This window comes from Lygodium microphyllum, chromosome 7, assembly GCF_053477565.2.
Source record: "Lygodium microphyllum isolate KBCC chromosome 7, Lygodium_microphyllum_v1.1.10, whole genome shotgun sequence".
In the NCBI taxonomy this organism is placed as follows: Eukaryota; Viridiplantae; Streptophyta; class Polypodiopsida; order Schizaeales; family Lygodiaceae; genus Lygodium; species Lygodium microphyllum.
In genome coordinates, this window is record NC_141141.1 from 73959696 (window position 1) to 73979134 (window position 19439).

Below are 19439 nucleotides of genomic sequence, written 5' to 3' on the forward strand. Positions count from 1 at the left end.
CGAAGCTTACCTCAAGTTGCAGAGATAGAGTTGAGCTTGAGGGGGAGTGTTGAGATGGCAAGCTCAACATGTGCAGACATTGATGATGGACCACCTAGCTAGATGGGTCCGCACATCTACACTTGGTTATTATGATACTCACATGGTCACTAACTTATCACTTATTATATTTAGTTTGTTACACCTACGTACAGCTGGCAAAGACATAGCGCCAGTCGATTAGTGTAGTCGGTTATGCATTGTTTGACTTAGTAGTCCACTTTCCTTTATGTTGTGTCTTATCTATACTTTGTGTACATTGTATAGTGTGTGGAAGAAGAAGAAGAAACCAGAAAGAAAACATTTTTGGCCTCCATCTCTCTTCTTGTGTTCTTGAGTGAGCTTTCTCTTATGTATACAGTGTGTGTTTGGCACCGCAGCTCCAAGCAAGTCCCAGCACCACGTGATTCCTGACACATAGTATTGTTGTTCTAAGCATGTACTCTTCTCTTGATGGAATAAACCATGTATTTACTCTATTAGTTATTTTTTGTTTACAACAAAAAATTCATGTTAGTTTAAGCCTATGGAATCCATGTGCAATGCATATCTATGGAACAAGCTAATAATGAGCTAAGAGCATTGGGATTGTTACCTAAAAATGATGGTATTTTAGGCCTCTTTTATGGCTGAATATTACTCACACTATGACTGAAATTTCAACAACTATAAATATAGAAAATGAGACTAAAATAGAGTGTCGTTAGTATGTTCTTTGGACATGTATGACATTATAGCATTGTTTTCTTAGTAGTAGGAAGGATTACAATGGGATAAAGAAGTTGTGGAGACAAAGTATAAGATGATTGTCAAAAAGGTGAAACCAGTTGCTTTGCCACTTCCACTAGACAGTGAGGGTCTATACGAGAAAGTATCAAGGTAGCCAAGTTTACAAGATCCTAAAGATATAGGTCATTAAATTAGAGCTAAAACATTAGAGGAGTTGAAAGTTTATGCAAAAAGGTTTTCTTTTCCTAGTAAAAGATACTGTTTTATGCAGATGTTGGCTAGGCATGGGAAAGCATTTATATTTCAACCAGCTGAAATAGGTTGTGTGGATTCGAATGTTGTCTCTCCTATGGTAATATTTAGTGTTCCACATGTACCATCATATGGGACTTGAGGCCTATCTAGTGCCTAAATCTTACTTGCCAAAGCTAATGGATTTGGTAAATGAAAAGATTTGCATGAAGATCTTGGATCCCTCTTCAGCCCTATACTCAAATCATTGGTTTATTGTTCCCAAAAAGAATGGGGCTTTGAGATTTAATCAAAATATGTAGCTACTCAAGAAAGTGAGGATAATAAATGTAGGTGTAGGTCCTGTGGTTGATGAATTCGTAGATGCTTTTATAGGAAAAGCTACCTATTATTTGGGTGATCTTTGCTTGGGGTATGATCACTTTCAGCTTGCAATTGAGAGTAGGGATATCACAACCTAAAGACTCCCTCGAGGTTAGTATGGATGTGTACTCTCCCACAGGGTGCAATAAACTCAATGGCACACATGGAAAGTGCTAATAATATGGTACTCAAGGATTTTATACCACAATTTACAATGCCATTCTTTGATGATGTTCCAATCAAAGGGTGTGAAGTGGATAAAAAGAATGAAGAGATGGATGCTCATGGATGCAGATAGTTTATTGCAGACCATATTGTTGATTGTGAAAGGATTTTGACACTCTAGAAGAGGTGCATTTAACTCTTTCTGGAGTCTTTGGAGTTGAAGTGTTTTGATTGTTGGGCTTATGTGTGGATCCTATGGGCAAAGACCATCACTAGTGAAAATGGATGGGATTGATAGAATGCAAGATGTATGTACGAATGTATTTGAGGTACGTAGATTCTTAGGTGCATGTGTGTTTTATTTGATATGGATCCCTCACTTTGCAAATGCAGCTAATGCTCTATATCAGTAGTTGAGGAAAGGCTAGAAGTTTCACTAGGAAAGGAAGCATTATAAAACAATGAAGAAATTGAAGCGGCTCTTGAAATCTGTTCCTACATTAAGAAAGACTTATTATTCACATGGGAATCCTTTCATTATTACTATTGATACCAGCCTACCAATCGGGATTGGATGGGAAATCGGTAAGATGATGATGAAGGGCAAAGATATGCTATTTGGTGTGGTGCTAAAGTATTGACCAAACAATAGAGAAGGTATCCACAGGTAAAAAGAGAATTATGGGAAATTGTGACAGCCCTGAAATATGATAAGGATTATTTTATGGGTACTTGTGTAGTCATTAAGACTCATTATTTGCTAGTATTGGGTACGCTTACTAGTTTTTCTACCCTAGACATTGCAATGCTCCAGTGGATTGCATATATCAAAATCTTTGAACCCTAAATTTTAGCATATTGTAGGAAGAGATAACCTAGTGGTGGTGGCAGACATGTTATCTTGCCACGTTGTTGAAGGGTTTTCGAAAACAAAGTCGCGACCACAAAGGTCCTTGAGAAATTCCAAGACAGAAGATCAAGCGAAGCAAATAATCAATATGAATATGATGCCAAGTAACAGTTGTATTACTGCCAAGATGTTTACAAAATACAAGACGAATTCAAATCTGATCAGCCCACTGGTTTTAGGCCACCCAATCTAAAGTAGAAAATTCAACTCTCAAGCTCATATCTCAAGCTCAAGAATTACTCTAAATGCCCAATTGCCGCAAAAGGTGAAGTGGAATTAGTACCGTGTACCAAATGTAGTGGTTGAGGAACACCTCCGAACCTTAATATTGTCTCAAACTGCTATATCATTCGCATAATCAGTGCACCCATAGGGCTGTCCATGACCACATTAGTAGATGATTTTGATGTGGCCACAAGTTCAGTGGGAGCATTGGGAAGAGTGGTCATAGTTTCCTGGTTTATAGACTGTTTAACAGTACCGTTGGCAATGGTGCTGGTCACAAGTTCACTGGGAGCATTGGGAAGAGTGGTCACTATATGTCTAGTTGTCTTTTGTGCATCCAATCCTCAAATTGGAGGTTTTCTGACAGTTAATGACCAGCAAAGAACCTTCAATCAAGCACATTCAAACTTCATTTAATGTACCCTCAAGTCATGAGTGATCTGTCCTTATTTACTGTTGTCTACTGTTGTTAAAACAGAGTAACCAATAACAGTAAATCTCTCCTAGTTCTACTTCCCTACTTTCCTTCCTCTCAATAGCTTTGATAAGTAAAGCATGGATTGAGTAAGGCTAAAGCTTGCTTTGCCTCTCCCTCACCAATTCAAGCTGCACTATGTCCACCATCCAGTCAATGCGTTCAGCAACATACTCGACCATCAGCGCGATCATCACATTAACAAGTGTTCAGTTATTCAGCATGATCCTCTCCATAATCACGTCAAATATGGGACATCCAAACATACTCCAGTCTGTTTTGCTTCATAATTTCTCTTTGTGGCCTTCTTTTAGTAAAGAATTGCAGTCCTGGTATGCGAATGTCTATTCCACAGTAGTGAGGTTCACCAAGAGAACACGTCAATGACTACTAAGGTAGACCTATTTATAAGCTACCTACCATAAAGCAGGTGACAACTGGAGACAATAAGAGCCCTGACATCATAAACACGCAGGCAGTGATCGTAATCCTCTCAAATCATAGCTACTCCTTCCTTCCGTTTTGCAGGCGACCTTGCAGTAATCTTTGAGTCTCCATTTGATCTAGTCAAAGTAGCAATAATTAGCTTCTTGTACCCGCAACCAGTCTTCAATCAATTGATGCTGCTTGTCCTCCTTTCAGTGTCGAGCCTCCTCCTTTTGTCCCCACGACAATGCTTGTTTGCACATAGAGCATCCTAATGGCAGTTGTTACCTTCAGAAGTATGTATCTTCCACTGTTCATCCTGTCATGTAGCTAAAAGCAGGTCGAGCCCATCAATCCCCGTTCTTCCCCCGCAGTACCACACCAAAAAAAGCCTCCCCATTTCTACCACCTGCCACCTCCAGCTTTCTTTCTGTCAATTGCTTTTCTTTCCCTTTTGTTACATGTGCATCTCTCCTAAGCCTTAGAGAGTTCATACCCCCAGAACGGCGACCATGCTTTTCTTTTTTTATTAGAGTATATCCTCTTTTTCTGAAACACAACCCCGTAGTGTGAAAGAAAAGACTCTTGTGTCACTGAATCAAGAATCAAAAGGCAGCCAAAAGTAGGCAGTATTAAGCCTTTCAACAAGCTCATAACAAGCTCCTTGTTGCTCAATGAACTTTGGCATAATTTTGTTTTGTTGATTACCATCCATATCGCTTGACAACACAAGATCTTCCCTACTCTTAGATTTTGGACTATGCAAATGATGATTTTTTATCATCCACAGTTATTATGCAGCTAGTCAACTCTTGGGCAGCTCCAAAATGTGTGGAATGAACCACTACAGCCAAATTTTCTATGATGCCACTGTCAAAAGCTGAATGAACAACAGTCTCAGCAAGGGCTTAGGAGTAAAGTTCCAGGTCCAACGTGCATTCACTTCCGTGAAAACTTTAGGTCAATCCATGACTTGTATCTATCATGCAGTATATCACAAACATCTTGTAGCTTCATGTTCTCAAATACACCATTTGAAGTAAGAAATAGAGCCAAGTCATGGGCACTTTGTTCTTGCCACTCTGTAAACTCCGGTTCAACAATGACACCATAGCTTTTAAATGGAACATCACCAATAGCTCTAGAAATTGCAAGCTGCCCATTCACCCTTGGCACCCCATCCCAAGTTGATATAAAACCACCTGCTGCTTCAATTCGAGCCCTCTGACTCAATCTACTTGGCCGATGGTCAACAGTCAGTAGCTCCTTGGCTGACCATAAAACTGAAATGTCTTCTTTCTCAGTCCTTGTCCATGATTCCAACCACAACAATATGCATCATAACAAACACAGCATTGCAATAGAAATTATACAACACCATGTAGTTCAATCTTTGGTAATTCCAATGTCCATGCACTAATAAGAGCTTTCTCAAGAATCTGAAGTGTCCCATAGAAAATTCTGAAGACATAACTTCTTGCCTTCCTTCTTTTCCGCTTTTCTACATGATATACAAGCATTCATTCACACACACGCATAGATAAATGCACACAGATAATATTATTTACAATGGAACAAAGTCCCAGCACATACACAGTTTTGAGACGATAAATGAAAACACACTTATGGAAAAACTAGGGTTCATTTACACACAAACATGTAAGCCACACGCAGAACAAAATGCAAACACAACGACTAAGTATGAACAAAACACGAATGTCACACACACAACCTTTTTGGTGGATTCCACACCTCAGATACGTAGCAGCATGACGATGCTATGAGAATGAAGATGGGATGATGGATGAGGAGGAATAAGATGACTTTCTTGCAGTTGAAAATGATGTTTTGATTAGTAAAACTAAATTGGCAGTTGTTTTAACTACAGATACAACTCTCATGAATGCAAGGACAACATCAAATGTAGTAAATACAACAATTGGTTTATCAAGTACAAGTATTTTAAGAGTGAATGTAAAAAAGGGAAGGAGTTGCTACAACACTAATAGAAGCTTAGATAGCAAAGAGAAAGCATATTAGATGTTATGTATCTTGTGTAGAAGTGTTTCTGGAAGACAAATATGAAAGAGAGTGGCTGAGAATTGATGAACACCTCAGCAAAATAATAAAGAGAGATGAGTGGTTGGATGAGGAGCTTAAGAAGATCAAGAGGAAAGCTTATGGGTTTTTCTTAAAAGAGAAAAATTTATGGGTTTTTCTTAAAAGATAGGTACTTGTGGAAAAATGCTAAGAAGAAACAGGGTATACCATTACGATTTTTGGGTGACAAAGATTCACAAGTAAACATTATGCAAGAATTTCATGAAAGCTTATGGGCTAGTCATAGAGGTGTTTGGGGTAGTTTTGCAAAGATCAAAGAAATATATTTGACATGGTAGGGCACGTATAAGGATGTTGCTCACTTTATGGAAATATGTATGACATGTCAAAAATGTATTCATCTGTGAGACATCAAAATGGATTGTAGCCCACATATCCCTTGTCTCTTCATTTTAAGTGGGTACTCGATTTAGTCACGATGCCTACAGGTTTTGGCAAATGAGATATCATGTACTTGCTTGTGAAGACTTGAGTAATCAAGTGGAAGGGAGAGCTCTACATACCAAGACAACAAATACAGTGTGTACTTTTCTCTTGGAAGAGATCATTTGTTGGTATGGTTGTGTGGGAAAATTTATGGTAGATAAGGGTGAACTAGATGCAAATGAGGCCCATGATTGCTTTACATGGTTGGGGATAAAGCTTGTGTTAACTTCAGCTTATAATCCTAAATAAAATGGAAAAAGTGAAAGAGGTCACACACCTATTGTGAAGGCATGCAAAAGCATATGGAGAGAAGGTAAAAGAGTGGCCACGATTTCTCTCTCATGCTTTGCTCAGCTTCTGACAAAACAACTCATAGTGTTGTTATAGGATATATGCCTCCTGAACTGATGTATGGTCAAAAACCTATCATACCGATAGAAGATATGATAGTCACATGGAGTGTGCTACCTTGGGAAAAGGAGTTGAAGCGAGAGGAGTTGTTGACCTTACATATTAGATAGTTGGAAAGAAAGTAAGAAGATATAGAGACAGTAGTTGCAAAATTAAGGGCAACAAGGATACAAAACAAGAAATGATTTGACAAAAGACATAGATTGAGGCCAAAAACCATACAAGATGGGGATTGGGTGCTCATTTAAGATAATAGTTAGACAATTAGCATAGTGCCATACATAGAATGTCTCCAAATGATGGTTCCGAACCTATATAGTATGACATGTGTTTGATAATGCTAGTTATGCATAAAATGAGCTAGATGGGACAACCATAAAACTTTCAACAGTAGGGAATAGAATCAAATTATTTAAGAGGTGGGAATCTATTGCCTATGAGTTGCTAGAACTGGAAGAAAATAGTGGCCATGATACAAGGGCTAGCCAAGAAGATATGGACGATGAAGAAGCAAAGGATATGGTTGTAGAGGATTAGGAGGACTCAGAATCTAGTGACATCTAGGAATTTGATATATACCAGAGGATGTGTAGGTTCAGAGGGCGTGGATGTCATGTCGCTATGTGGACATAGTGTGAAAAACCTTGGAATGCATCATCATTGGGCTTTCTGAGAGCGGAATTTAGGTGACGGGAAGTGCTTAAAAATAGCTAAAAATTATGAATATCAAGGGAAAAATATTCACTGTCAAAGGCGGCGGCTCGATCTAGGACGATTTTAAGCGCCAAAGTGCTTTAAAGGCGCCCGAGCGACACTTGGTAATTTTTCATAATTTTTCAGACAGTCATGCGGGTTGACACAAGCTACTGGCCAATGCGGGATACTAAGCCGGACGCCCAGGATTTTTCAGAGCTCGATTCCGAGTCCGGACGGGGAAATGGCCAAGAAACCGGTCAAGATGCGAAGAGGTGGACAAAATTTGGCCAAAATGAGTAAGTGACTCTTGGGAGCCCAAGATTAAAAGTCACATGAAATGTTAGATACAAATCGTGGTGAGAGAAAGGAGGAGGAGATGGCGCCATCACGTCCGAAAAATGCGCCCTCAATGTTGATCATCTCATCTCCAGCCTGCAAACAACCCCCCCCAATGAGCATTGGCACTCATTTCCCTCTGTATGCAGACTCTATCGCCGCCCTTCGCTCGCGCAATTATGCCCTCTTTGGAGAATTCTGATTTCAGTCTTTCTCTCTCCTCCCTCTCTCTCTTCTAAAGGCAAGTTCATGTGGGGAGAAGAAGGAAGAAGAAAGAATGATGGAGGCTTGTCCGGCATGGACCGGATTGCTACACGGGCTGAGAATGGTGATTTGTGATGTTGCTGGACATGAAGTGTTGCTGTTTTCCAAATCTACAGCCATGGAAAAAAAAACCCGAAACACGCGTTTAAGCGGTAAACTAAAAAAATTACAAAGAAAATTTAGTGTTTTATGCTTTTGATTGATGGAATGCCGTTCATATGGACTAAGATTTGATTATGCTGCTAATTCTTCTGAGTTCTTACTGTTTATAACCAGAAATTATGAAAAACATGCATTTCATGGCTCGAAATAATGTCAAGAAACCCGAAAACGCATGAAAAATGGGGAAAACCGTCGATACACATCAACTAATCTTTCAATTTTGTTGCAAATGAACTAAGGGCCACAGCCCACAAACTGGTTTTCATTTTCAGCAATTTAAAAAATACAAGAAAATGGCGGGAAAATGATAAAAAAACCATGAAAAATAGGGGAAAAATACATTTGGGGCTACGAAAAATATAGAAAAATAGGATTTATGTTTGTTGATGTATAGCAAGGCTGGGGCATGAAGTTATGCTTCAGTTCAGCCTTGTTTATATGTTTTAGTGCGTGTTTCCTTCCTTTCTTCACATAAAATGACAAGGAAACCCTAAAAGAAATGAATGCAATGATGCACTATCATTGGGGAAGGGTAGAGTTGTGGAAAAAATGGTTAAATGCCGCTGAGCATGAGGAATAATTTTTTGATTTTATATGCATTGCATCTAGGACGGAATAATAATGATAAAAAATTAAAACCTAGTAGCACGAAGATCACTTCGGTGCTAGGTGTTGCAGCGAAGCACAAAGCGGTTAGAAAGAAAAGCATGAAGGAGATGTTTTGCACTTGCACGCTGCTGGTTTTTTAAATGTTTGAGCACTAGGCATCCACCTCTTTGCATGATCATTTAGAGGAAATTAAAAGTATCAGAGTCAGCTCCTGGATATGCATAGCAATTGTTTTCAGTAGGCCTTTGACCCACCGTTGAGAGCGTGAGGTTCCTATGCTGTAGGCTAGTCGTGGGATCATAAAGGGGAAGTCAAGTAAGGACAATGGTACATTCGTGGATACGTTTATTTGGTACCTTGAGCGACGTTTGTGCAAAATGTCTAAATGTTGAGCGGTGCATCGAGGGGCCAATCCCCAAGGTGTAGGAGAGTCGCAGAGGGTTGACGGCATTCAGCCGTAGGAGGAACCCCATGTGTGTGTGATTCGAGCCTTTTGGCTATGTGAAAGGGACTCCCTCTGAGGAGTAATATTGGGTTAGGATCAGTTGGACTACAACGTATTACAAACGCAATGTTTAGGAAGGCAGAGATTTTGATAGACGCTCCTGGCCGCGAGGCCGAGGGGTTGTCTTATGTGTAGTGACGAGGTCCGGCTAGTGCATGAGCCAGTGCCGGCCCGTTTTTAGGTCCATCACTTTCTTATTGATCTAGAAAGTCAATGTCCTATTAGTCATTAGTGTCTATGTCCATAGTATGGATGGTTCAAAAATAAAGGATTTTTGGATAAGTTTAGCCTATTTTTGATATTTTGTATATTATTTCTTGTAAATATCCTAAAAAGATATAGAACACTTCTAGAATAGGGTGATATGCAAAAAACAAGTTGCTTTTCAACTAGTTTGGGAGATGTCATGCAAAGAGAAAGGACTTCTGACTTCACATGACGTGCAATCATAGTTTTCAAGTAGCAAACAACACTCCAAAGAACGAGAAGAAGAAAAAAGAGTGATTTGAGAGAGCTTTGAGCCCGTGTCCTTTGCTTTTACCCCCCTTTTGGAGCCTACAAAACTATCGGATTTGTGGTTTGAGAAAAAGAGAAGAAGCTAATGTTTGGTGGATGTTTTTTGTCTATCAAGGAGGTGCTCTAGGAGATCTAATGCTCGAAGATTGCTTCCGAGTAGTCCCAAATAAGGATTTTTAAAATCTTCTTAGGTTCTATCAATACATGGTGCTTTGAATCATTGAGCTTTGTCTTTATATTGTGTAAAGGATTTGGCAGATTTCAATGCCTTGCCTTTTTTTCAAATTCTCTTCTATATCCTATTCTCTACTTCCTTCTCTCTCTAATTCCCAGTGGATACAACCTTTCAACTAAAACCCCTCCAACAGTGGTTACTCACCTCCTATAGCAAGAGCAAAGTCTCTACAACCCAAGAACTAGAAGAGCTGAAATGGTTAGCCGATTTTGACTCTTCCTTTCTATAAAAATGGTATAATCTTCATCTCTATTTCGACCAACTCCTGGCTGAGAAAGAATTGCACGTCACTAGCAGGATGAACTCATGTGATTTCTTAACTGATGTCATGAGAGTGTCCTAACCTACATTACACACATAGGCATTAGGCCTCAAAACATGGACCGTCATGCCCACTTAGAGTATAACCTAGATTTCTATGCTTCGCTCATGAAGAAATAAAGCACAACAAAAATAGGTGCTTAATTCCCTTAACCCTTTATCCTCCAATTCTAGGAAGGATCTTCCTCATTCCCGAAGGGGAGGGGTTGAGGCAGAAAAGAACTTAAAATTTAGAACTTTAAACCAAACTTCAAAAGCAAAGAAGGATTAATATAGTGAACTTGTACTTGAAGAAATTTTTTTATGAAATTCGTACCTGGAAAGTGTGCATTGCTTGAAGTATAAAAAATTCCCATTCCTTACTAGAACATCGCACCATTCCATAGTGTTTTGTTATATATTTCTCTTTTTTATGTAAAAGGTACTCTCAAATGAGCTAATTGTAAGCTGTTGCGCCACAATAGAAACTTGAGATGGAAAGATAACTTTCATTCTCATAGGAAGAGCATAATAGGTACCAGTCGGCCACTCAAACATAAGTCTATAACTAGCTAAAGTACTGCAGTGTCAAAAACTTGGAAGAGCTGGTGAATAAGGAAGATGCAGTGAGACAAATAGTCGATCAATGCAATCTCCATAGATACATAGAGAAGGTTGGTTGACCATGATAGGTGCACATAGTTTCTAAGAACTTTGGATGCAAGAAAGAAGAGTGGCATAATAACCATTAGGAAGGAATGCTTGCCCAAAAGGATAGAAGTTGTGCTTAGCCATGAAATAGTGGAGAAGGCTTTAGGGTCGACCAATAGACAGAGAAAGAGACCAAAGAGGGATGTTTATGGCATGCTAAAGATGTTGAAGACAAAGGTGCATACCAATGATGGGATTAGTCTAGCAAACATCCCTAACCCCATTGTCTAGTTGCAGGCAAAGATGGTGTATGACATGTTCTCTAGTCATGGATACAACACCCTCATGGCCCAGATCTCCCAGTGTCAATGATTAATAGTATTGCAATAGGGGGCCCTAGATGAAATAAATCTCAATATCTACATCTACAAAATGATTGAATTGTTAGCCAAGGCATTTTCATCAAGCCAAAGACCTGCAAGAGGTGAGTCACCAGCCACCATGACCAAATCCGACTAGAAACGCCTACGTCAAAAGAATCCATGATAGAGTTTGGAGGGGTAGTGAGACAGCCATTATCCAAGAAGCTGTGGGAGAGATGGAAAGGGAATGATAAGTAGGGGAGACCCTAAAGACATCTACTATTCATCAAGAGAGGTACCTCTCACCAATTGCAAAAAGCCTGTCAATGTCTCCAAAATTGAGAAAGGTGGGAAACAAAGAAGCAAGCAAGCCATAGAAAGAGAAGGCAAAGTGAGCCGCAAGGAAGAAGGGAGCTAAACTCCAAGCACATCAGCAATAGAAGGGGTCAAGTGAAAGGACGAGTAGTAAGCAAGGCGGGAAGGGTTCAGTCCCATCAAGCTAGGAAAAGCATAAGAAAATCATGTTGAAAATCTTGGACACGAAGAAGGAAGCCACAATTGGAGAGGACAAAGCCTTAGCAGCCATGCAAAGGAAATCCAGGGAGCTAGAGGATGAACTGAAGAAGAAGCATGAAGAAGAGGAGGAACACTTGCAAAAGGTAGAAGAAGAGTCTTGAAGGACAGAGATAAAGCGAACAAGGAAGCAACAAGAGGAGGAGAAAAGGCTAAGGAGAGAAGAAGATGGGAAAATGGCCCTCGCCTCCATTAGGTTGTCTATCGAGTAGCCCTCCCGTGCAGAAGAGTTGGCCACTAGGAGCTTAGATGATATGCCTAGAACTAGCTCTACGCAGTGGTAGAAGCGGCTTGAGGACCCATAGTGTTAGGAAAATTGAAGGCCCATTAGATCCACTCCTACTCGTCATGGTTTCCACCACTATCACCACCCAAGAAACCACAGATGCAATAGTGGACCAAAGCAACATGATGGCTTGGATACAATACCTAGTCAATATGGTGCACCATCTTAGTCCAGCATCTAGTGGAGGAGTCCTAGTGCCAGGAAGGAAGAGGCCTACTGCTATTGATGCCAAATCCAAAAAAGACCCGAAGAAGGCAAGAGTGGAAGCCTCAACTATGTCCATACCCTCGGCCACACTAGAGTACAATATGATGAGCATGTCCAAGAATTACTAGGCAAACTAGGAAAAGTAAAAGAAGAGAGGAAGGAAGTAGTGGTAGAGTTGGAAACCAAAAGGGAAACATTTTCGGCTTACCAACTCGAAAAAAGATGCCAAATAGACACCCAACTAAGGCAGATATGCAACCTGAGGAAGGAGTTGAAAGGAAAATAGGTACCTGAAGAGAAGAAGGATGTAAAAGAGTCCCACAATAAGGAAAGAGGAGAACAAATGATGCTAAAGGAGGACTTTTTGGTCCTCTTGCAGAAAAATGAGCAAATGCAAGAATACCCCAACTAGCTAAAGAAGATTGGAGATGAGCTCACTAAGGAGCTATAAAGGGTTAGGAGTCAGGCCTACGTAAAACTGGTAGCCAAAAAGCTGACAGAGGTGGAAAATCAACTTCAGGTGACCCTCTAAAGCAAGAACGACTGGCAAAGCAACTAAACTGCCTCAAACATTAGAAAGAGGAGATGCTCAAATTTTGAAAAAAGCAAGAGCAAATGGGTATGATGCTGTCTTAATGCTAAAATTAGGATGTGGAGAGAATGAGCAAAAAGGCCAAGGCTTGGGAGGAAAATTCTATTGGGAGACTTAGAGATCTTATCAAATGCCTCGCCTTGGCAAAAAGAAAACAAATCATGGCATTGGTAAGGGTGGAAGGAGTGGAGGTAGGTCTCAAAGTCCAACAACAAGCCTTCCTCAACACAGTCCTCCATGTGACCCAAGCTCTGAGTGGCGATACCATAGAAGGGATGCAAAGAAAGCTAGAACTTACAAGATGAGCCATGAGATACAGCCTCTATAAAAGAGTATCGAAAGAGAGCACTAGCCTAAGCACAGAGCAACAGCGACAATATATAATGCAGGCAAGGCTCTTGACAAAGGAACTAGAAGAATTAGGGTTTGGAGAGCCATAACAACAAGCTCAACCATCCATTGCAACCCCAATAGAACTACTAAGAGAAGAAGAGCCAAACTTTGAGCGGGGCCAAACAAAAAAGAACAGCCACATGAGTCGAGCCCAATGTAGCAAATGCAAGCACAAATGGAAGAGTAGGGTGAGGAACTTTCCCTTGAGAGGGTTGTGAAAATGAAGTGTAGGCACAAAAAGCAAGTGGAGTTAGCATAAAGGAGGCTCCAAGCAAGACCGCAACAAGCTCCTGAGGTGGATACAAATTCCACAAAGAGAGGAAGGCTACCCTGTAAACTAAGCCCAGGAACTAGCTATTTGGGAGAAATGGGAAAACCAAGGTCGTAGAGCCTTTGACTTCTCCTCCCTCTACTCTCATTCCTTAGACAGAGTTCTATCTCTAAGGGTGGTGGAGCAAGTGATCTGGCTTGTGCAAAGGCTAGGAGGCAGATGGATAGAGAAAAGAACTAGACACCCCACAAGGTGGTAGAGAGAGCCCGAAAATTATTGGCAAGACAAGGTTTGGGAGATTCCCTCGGGTAAGTTACTCATGAAAATATGTGTGCATCACGTGCGTTCAAAATAATGTATTTTTAAAATACCATTTTTATACATTTTTTACATACAAAAGGATGTAATATAAATGAGTTATTTACAAATTGAATAGAAAAAGGTTATGTTTTATTCGTGAAAATTCACAGATAAGGATATTTATAAATAGGCCTTGAACGCACGTGAAGTAGAGAATATACATATAGTAACTTCCCCAAGGAGATTGCAAAGACCATTAGCGGATATGAAGCCTAACCAAAGTGGTGGTGATGTGTCTAGGACACCAACCTTGATTCTTGGATAGCCTTTTGCAGTATCACACATGACAAGCACAATGATCCCACCGACATGTCATATCTGCAGTGAATAGGAGTAGAGTATAACTCGGATATGCATGGAGACTACAAGTTTCCAAGGATCTATGAACATGAATGCAAAAAATCTAGAGGAGTGCCTAATCTTCACCAAGTAAGACATCCACCCATCCAATCACGTACTTCCTTGAACAATTCTCATCTTACCCCGACCCCACCTTTATTATTACATGTAATTGCCTTAGGATACTTAGGGATTTGCTCAAGCAAAAACCCACACTAGAAGAGACATGACTATTCCCACTCTTTTTTTAATCTAAATGCACGAATTGATAGATGCATGATGGCATGTCTTATGATGAGGGCCACACTGTTGCCTTCTTTTTGCATGGCCATTCTTGAAGATATCAATAATGGCCACTTCACTAAGTGCAACCACCCCTTCCTATCAATGACGCCTCTAAATATATACATTAATATAAAGGGCTACTGGCAGAGTAGACCCTTTCTTACCAAGTCCCTTAGACCCCCTCATAGTGTTGCTCTTGAAGAGCATAGCATGACATCTAGCATGCTTCCTCATAATGTACTAAATATATTAAAAAGAGGGGGGAAGAGATAAAGAAAAAAATAAAGCAAAGAAAGGAAAAAGATGAAGCATAATTAAAGGAAGAAATGGAATTCGCATCTATCATCAGAGTGCCCCAAACCGTGCACCTGAGGATAATTATATTCCTAGCCCCTTTTCCCACTTCACATACTTACAACACATCAAGGGCAAGACACACCTAGGAAGTTTACACTCTCCTAGACCTCTCTCCCAAAGTCACACCCACAACACCTTCTCTTATACATGAACTGGGTCCTAAAGTGTTGGACAACACCTTCTCTTATACATGAACTGGGTCCTAAAGTGTTGGACAACACCATGGGCTTGCCTCAACTCCATTGGCATAGACACCATGTACTGTATGGTGGAGTAGACACAACCCCAGGTAGTGCACTTCCTTTTTTGTTCCAAGTACATTTGACAACCCATGATCAACCAATGACATTGGAGGCCCCCATCACCCACTCAATTGCCTTTTGCAACCTCTCATCCATTCTCTTATGCTTCTTCTCCATGGCCAATCTCCCCAATGCCCCATCGTCGACCCACATGGCAAACTCTCAACCACCCAAAGTCCTCACCAACAAGTGCCATGGGACTAGCACTCAGCTAGGAGGGGACTAATGTTAACCCCAATGCAAAGAAAGTTAAAAGAAAGCAAATGAAAATAAAAAATGTGCAAAGAAAGTGAAAAGAAATAAAAAAGATACATGGCAAAGTAGAAAAAGATCGTTCAATGGAAAAAACAGGAGGAAAGGGACCAAAAGCATAAGAAACAAACTTAAAAGTCCAAGGAAAGTGCAACAAGATAAAGGCACATTTTAAAGATAAAAGTGCACCCTAAATCCAAGTTGTAAAAGAGAGCTAGGCTCCGTCTCATGTAGTTTGTAAAGATAGATGGGAATGGATAAAGGAACAATGTAAATAGGAAGGAAAAACGAAAAGAGGACTAGGCTAAAATGGTTGTTCATGTAAGAAAGGGGATAGGTGCCCAAGAGGAGTAGGGCATGTATAAAAGGCAAAAAGTAAATGAAGAAGCTTATTCTTAAGTGTGGCCAAAACTAGCTCTCATCCTCTTCTTCTTCTACTTCTTCTTGCTTGTGCTTGTGCTTCAATGAGGGAGTGTGAGGGAGTGAGGGATTGAGTGTGTGAGGATGAGGGACCATGGTGGAGAAGCTTTCCATCTCCTCCTCTTGTCTTCTTGTCTTCTCTTCTCTTGTCTCACACGTGGCAATGGAGCTTGCAAGCTTGAGGATCAAGATTTCTTGAGCTTGCACCTTGGATCATGGAACTTTCAAAGATCTTGTGGGAGGAGGCAACTGGATCGGGCATGAAGGTAAGCTCACAATACTTGTAGGTGTGAGAGTGCACATGGCTATGTGAGAGGTGGCCATTGCACTTGACTAGTTAAAACAATTAGCATTCTATGGGTCTTGGTGATTGAGCAAGAGCTCTTGATATTTTGACACAATTTTTTGCATAGTGCTAGATGTGCTCATAAGTTTTCTTCATAGTTCAAAAAGTTTGTCAATACAGGCTAATCCCTTATAGTAAAAGAGGCAACAAACTACATGTGAAATCTTTAGGAAGTTATTAAGGAGAGACATAGTCTTGGAAGTTCTAAGGGACACCATAGCCTATAATTTGTGGGAAAACTCTCCATATCAAAGTACTACATGTCCTTTAAGCATGTAGCATGCTATGAGATTTAGTATAAACCTTCTTTTAGCCTATTCTAACATAGTATTGTGAACTATTGTAAGGAAATTATTTGAGAAATAATTGATCTTGAGAAAACCATCCAAGCCAATTCCTATAATTAGCCAAGGAAACTCATAATATTGTCATTCTTGACAAGAATACTTAACATTGAAACTACTGAAATTTATATAGAAACATTAATAAGCCAAACTTGGTAATATTACCTGAAGTTAGCCATGTCACATGAATATAAAGAATATATTTCACTTTTATAAAAGTACATAGCTAACAAATTTAGTGGTAGCTCATTTAGAAAATTATTTTAAGTAGGACTTTCAATACTTGGTTGTAAGTTTGACTTCAGAATACATTGCAAGTGATCTACTGATTAGGTCATTTGTCTCTTATTGATCTACAGACATACATTGAGCTATGTGTCCTTCATCCAAGGAAAGATTAGTTCTTACTACATGATATTTCTTGGAGCATGAATACTCAACAAGAATATTCTACAGACTATTATTCTACAACTTTGGGCTATCTAATGTCTAACATTGGGCAAAACAAATCCTAATAGCTCAAGAAATGTGATTCATAAATTGCCATCATTGTATGTGCTATTTCTTAAGTGGCTCAGGCTATTTGTCCTAGTTTTGGATAAGTGTTGAGTGTTGAAATGACTTGTTTTTTGGCTGATTTTTGTTGTTTTTAAGAGCTGAATGGTTGATTTTATGGGATGATTGGTTGATTTGGAAGTGGATTGAGAGTGTTTTGGATGATATTGATTGTGTTTTGGAAGTTCATGATGTTTGTTGATGATTCTGTGATGTTTTGATAGGTTCTGAATGGTTCTGTATACCTTCTGTTTTGTTCTGTTTTGGTCTGTTTTGTTCTGATTGTCTTCTGTAAGGAGGGAAGGAGTATTGATTGATGAAGATTGAGAGCTTGAGAAAGCTTATTGAATGGTTTGTGAGAGTTTGAAATGGTTTGAGAGTGAGTTATGTTGTTTTGATGACCTTCTGTAACCTTCTGTAGGTCTTCTGTAGAGCTTCTGCTTCTGTTCTGTCTCTGTTCTGTTCTGTACTGTAGCTGTTCTGGTACTGTTCTGTAGACTGTTCTGTATGCTTCTGTAAGTGTTCTGTGGAATGTATGTGTGACTTTGGGGAAAGTTTTCTAGCCTTGAAAAGAGGTGAATACAAGTGCAAAAGAGCTGAAGGAAGTGGAAGAAGTAGCTGTTGAAGACTCAAGTAAAGACTGGAGTGAAGTGACAGTAGTGAGCTATGAAAGGACACTGTAGTGGCTCTGGTGACTCTTCATATCAGACATACCTCTTGGGAGGGGTATCCACGACCTAAGAAGGATTATTGAGAGTGATTTTGAGAGATTGTAGAGAGGATATGATGTATTATTGATGGAGTGAGAGAGAGAGAGTCAGAGATAGCCAATTCTCCTCAAACAAAAGTGATTGTATATGAGAGATTGAGAGAGAAGACTATGAAGATATTGAAGATGAATACTATGTGATGTATTTCCATTCAAAGATGGTGTATTCCTTTGCTTTCTTTGTTCTATTGATGGATTTTGTGAAGATATTGAAGAATATGGTTGATTCTATTAAAACCGTGGGAGATCTACATGATGCTGTATGAAGATTTGTTGTGCCTGGTGTTCTTTTCTTCATTGTGATCATATGAAACATGATAAATAAGTGTGTTGATGTTACAAGATAGATTTTCTTGCAAGAGAATTCCCTTTTTCCTTGGTGTTCCTCTCGGGGCTCCATGTTTTTGGTGCACAGCCGGGGAAACTTGCCATCAACAAGCACCAAAAGAGGCTGAAAATGAAGGAATTGGCATTGCCAAGAAGAGAAGAATTCAATGGATGATTATAAAGTTCCTTCTTCCACTGAAGAGTTGGAATTTCTCATAATCAAAGCCACTTTTCACAAAAAGTTCATCCCACAATGGCGGAAACACATCACCATCATGATGCATGCTCTATGTGGTGGACAGTTTCCTCTTCCTATTGAAGCAGCAGAAACTTGCATCTTGGTGGCAAACTGTTTGGGAACAAACTGAAGAGCAGAAACAGAGAGAATGACCATCCATGGAAGATTTGGCATTCATTGAGAAGTTTCCAGACAACATCAAGTGGGAGATTGTGAAGAAGCTTCAGGAGTCTTGGTCTGTAGAGATTCACAGGGACAAGAAGGAAAAGAGTTGGAATTTGTTCGTGGACGCTCAACAGCAAGATACATGGGATGCTTGGTGTACTGATAATCTTCTGTTTGTTCAATTAGCAACCCACTGGAAGTTGGTAGACAGAGTGTTTTTCACAACATACACTATTGAAACCATCAGAAGCTGGCATTACTATGATGATGGTACCACCACAATGCTCAGACGTATGCATTTTGACACCTTCAGAACCGAATACCTTCCTCTGTGTAGTGGCATGAAAGCAGAATTCAGGGACGTTGAAAAGAAAGAAGTAGAAGAAATGTTGGCAAGAGAGTCCTACAGAGACTGAAGCCTTCTGTTAACCCTCTATGGAGCACTAACAACATAGTGGAGCCAACCCCCTGATGAATGACGCAATAAAAAGGCAAGCGTTAGAACGAGTCCAGAGGTACGTGAGAAGAGAGAAAGTAAAAATCAAAGCCGAGAGCGAGCTCGCAGCAGAAGCCGCCTTTGACGCCCTTGCGGAACTCTTTACAGAAGTCCCAATGGCACATCAAGCCCTTCCTCCTCCTATTGGAGGTCCACTTCCAAGCCAGATCCGTCCTGGAAATATTGATGACAGGCCAGCGAATGTAGTCCCATTGCCAGTTTTTAAGGGAGAGTACAATGAAGACCCCGATCTTCATGTAGCAGAGTTTATGGTAGCGTGTGTGGCTAACAATGCCAGAACCCCTGAGCATTGGTTAGCGATATTCCCCGCCACTTTTAAGGGCGCGGCGTTTTAGTGATATGAGAGACAAGCAGCAGGAACTT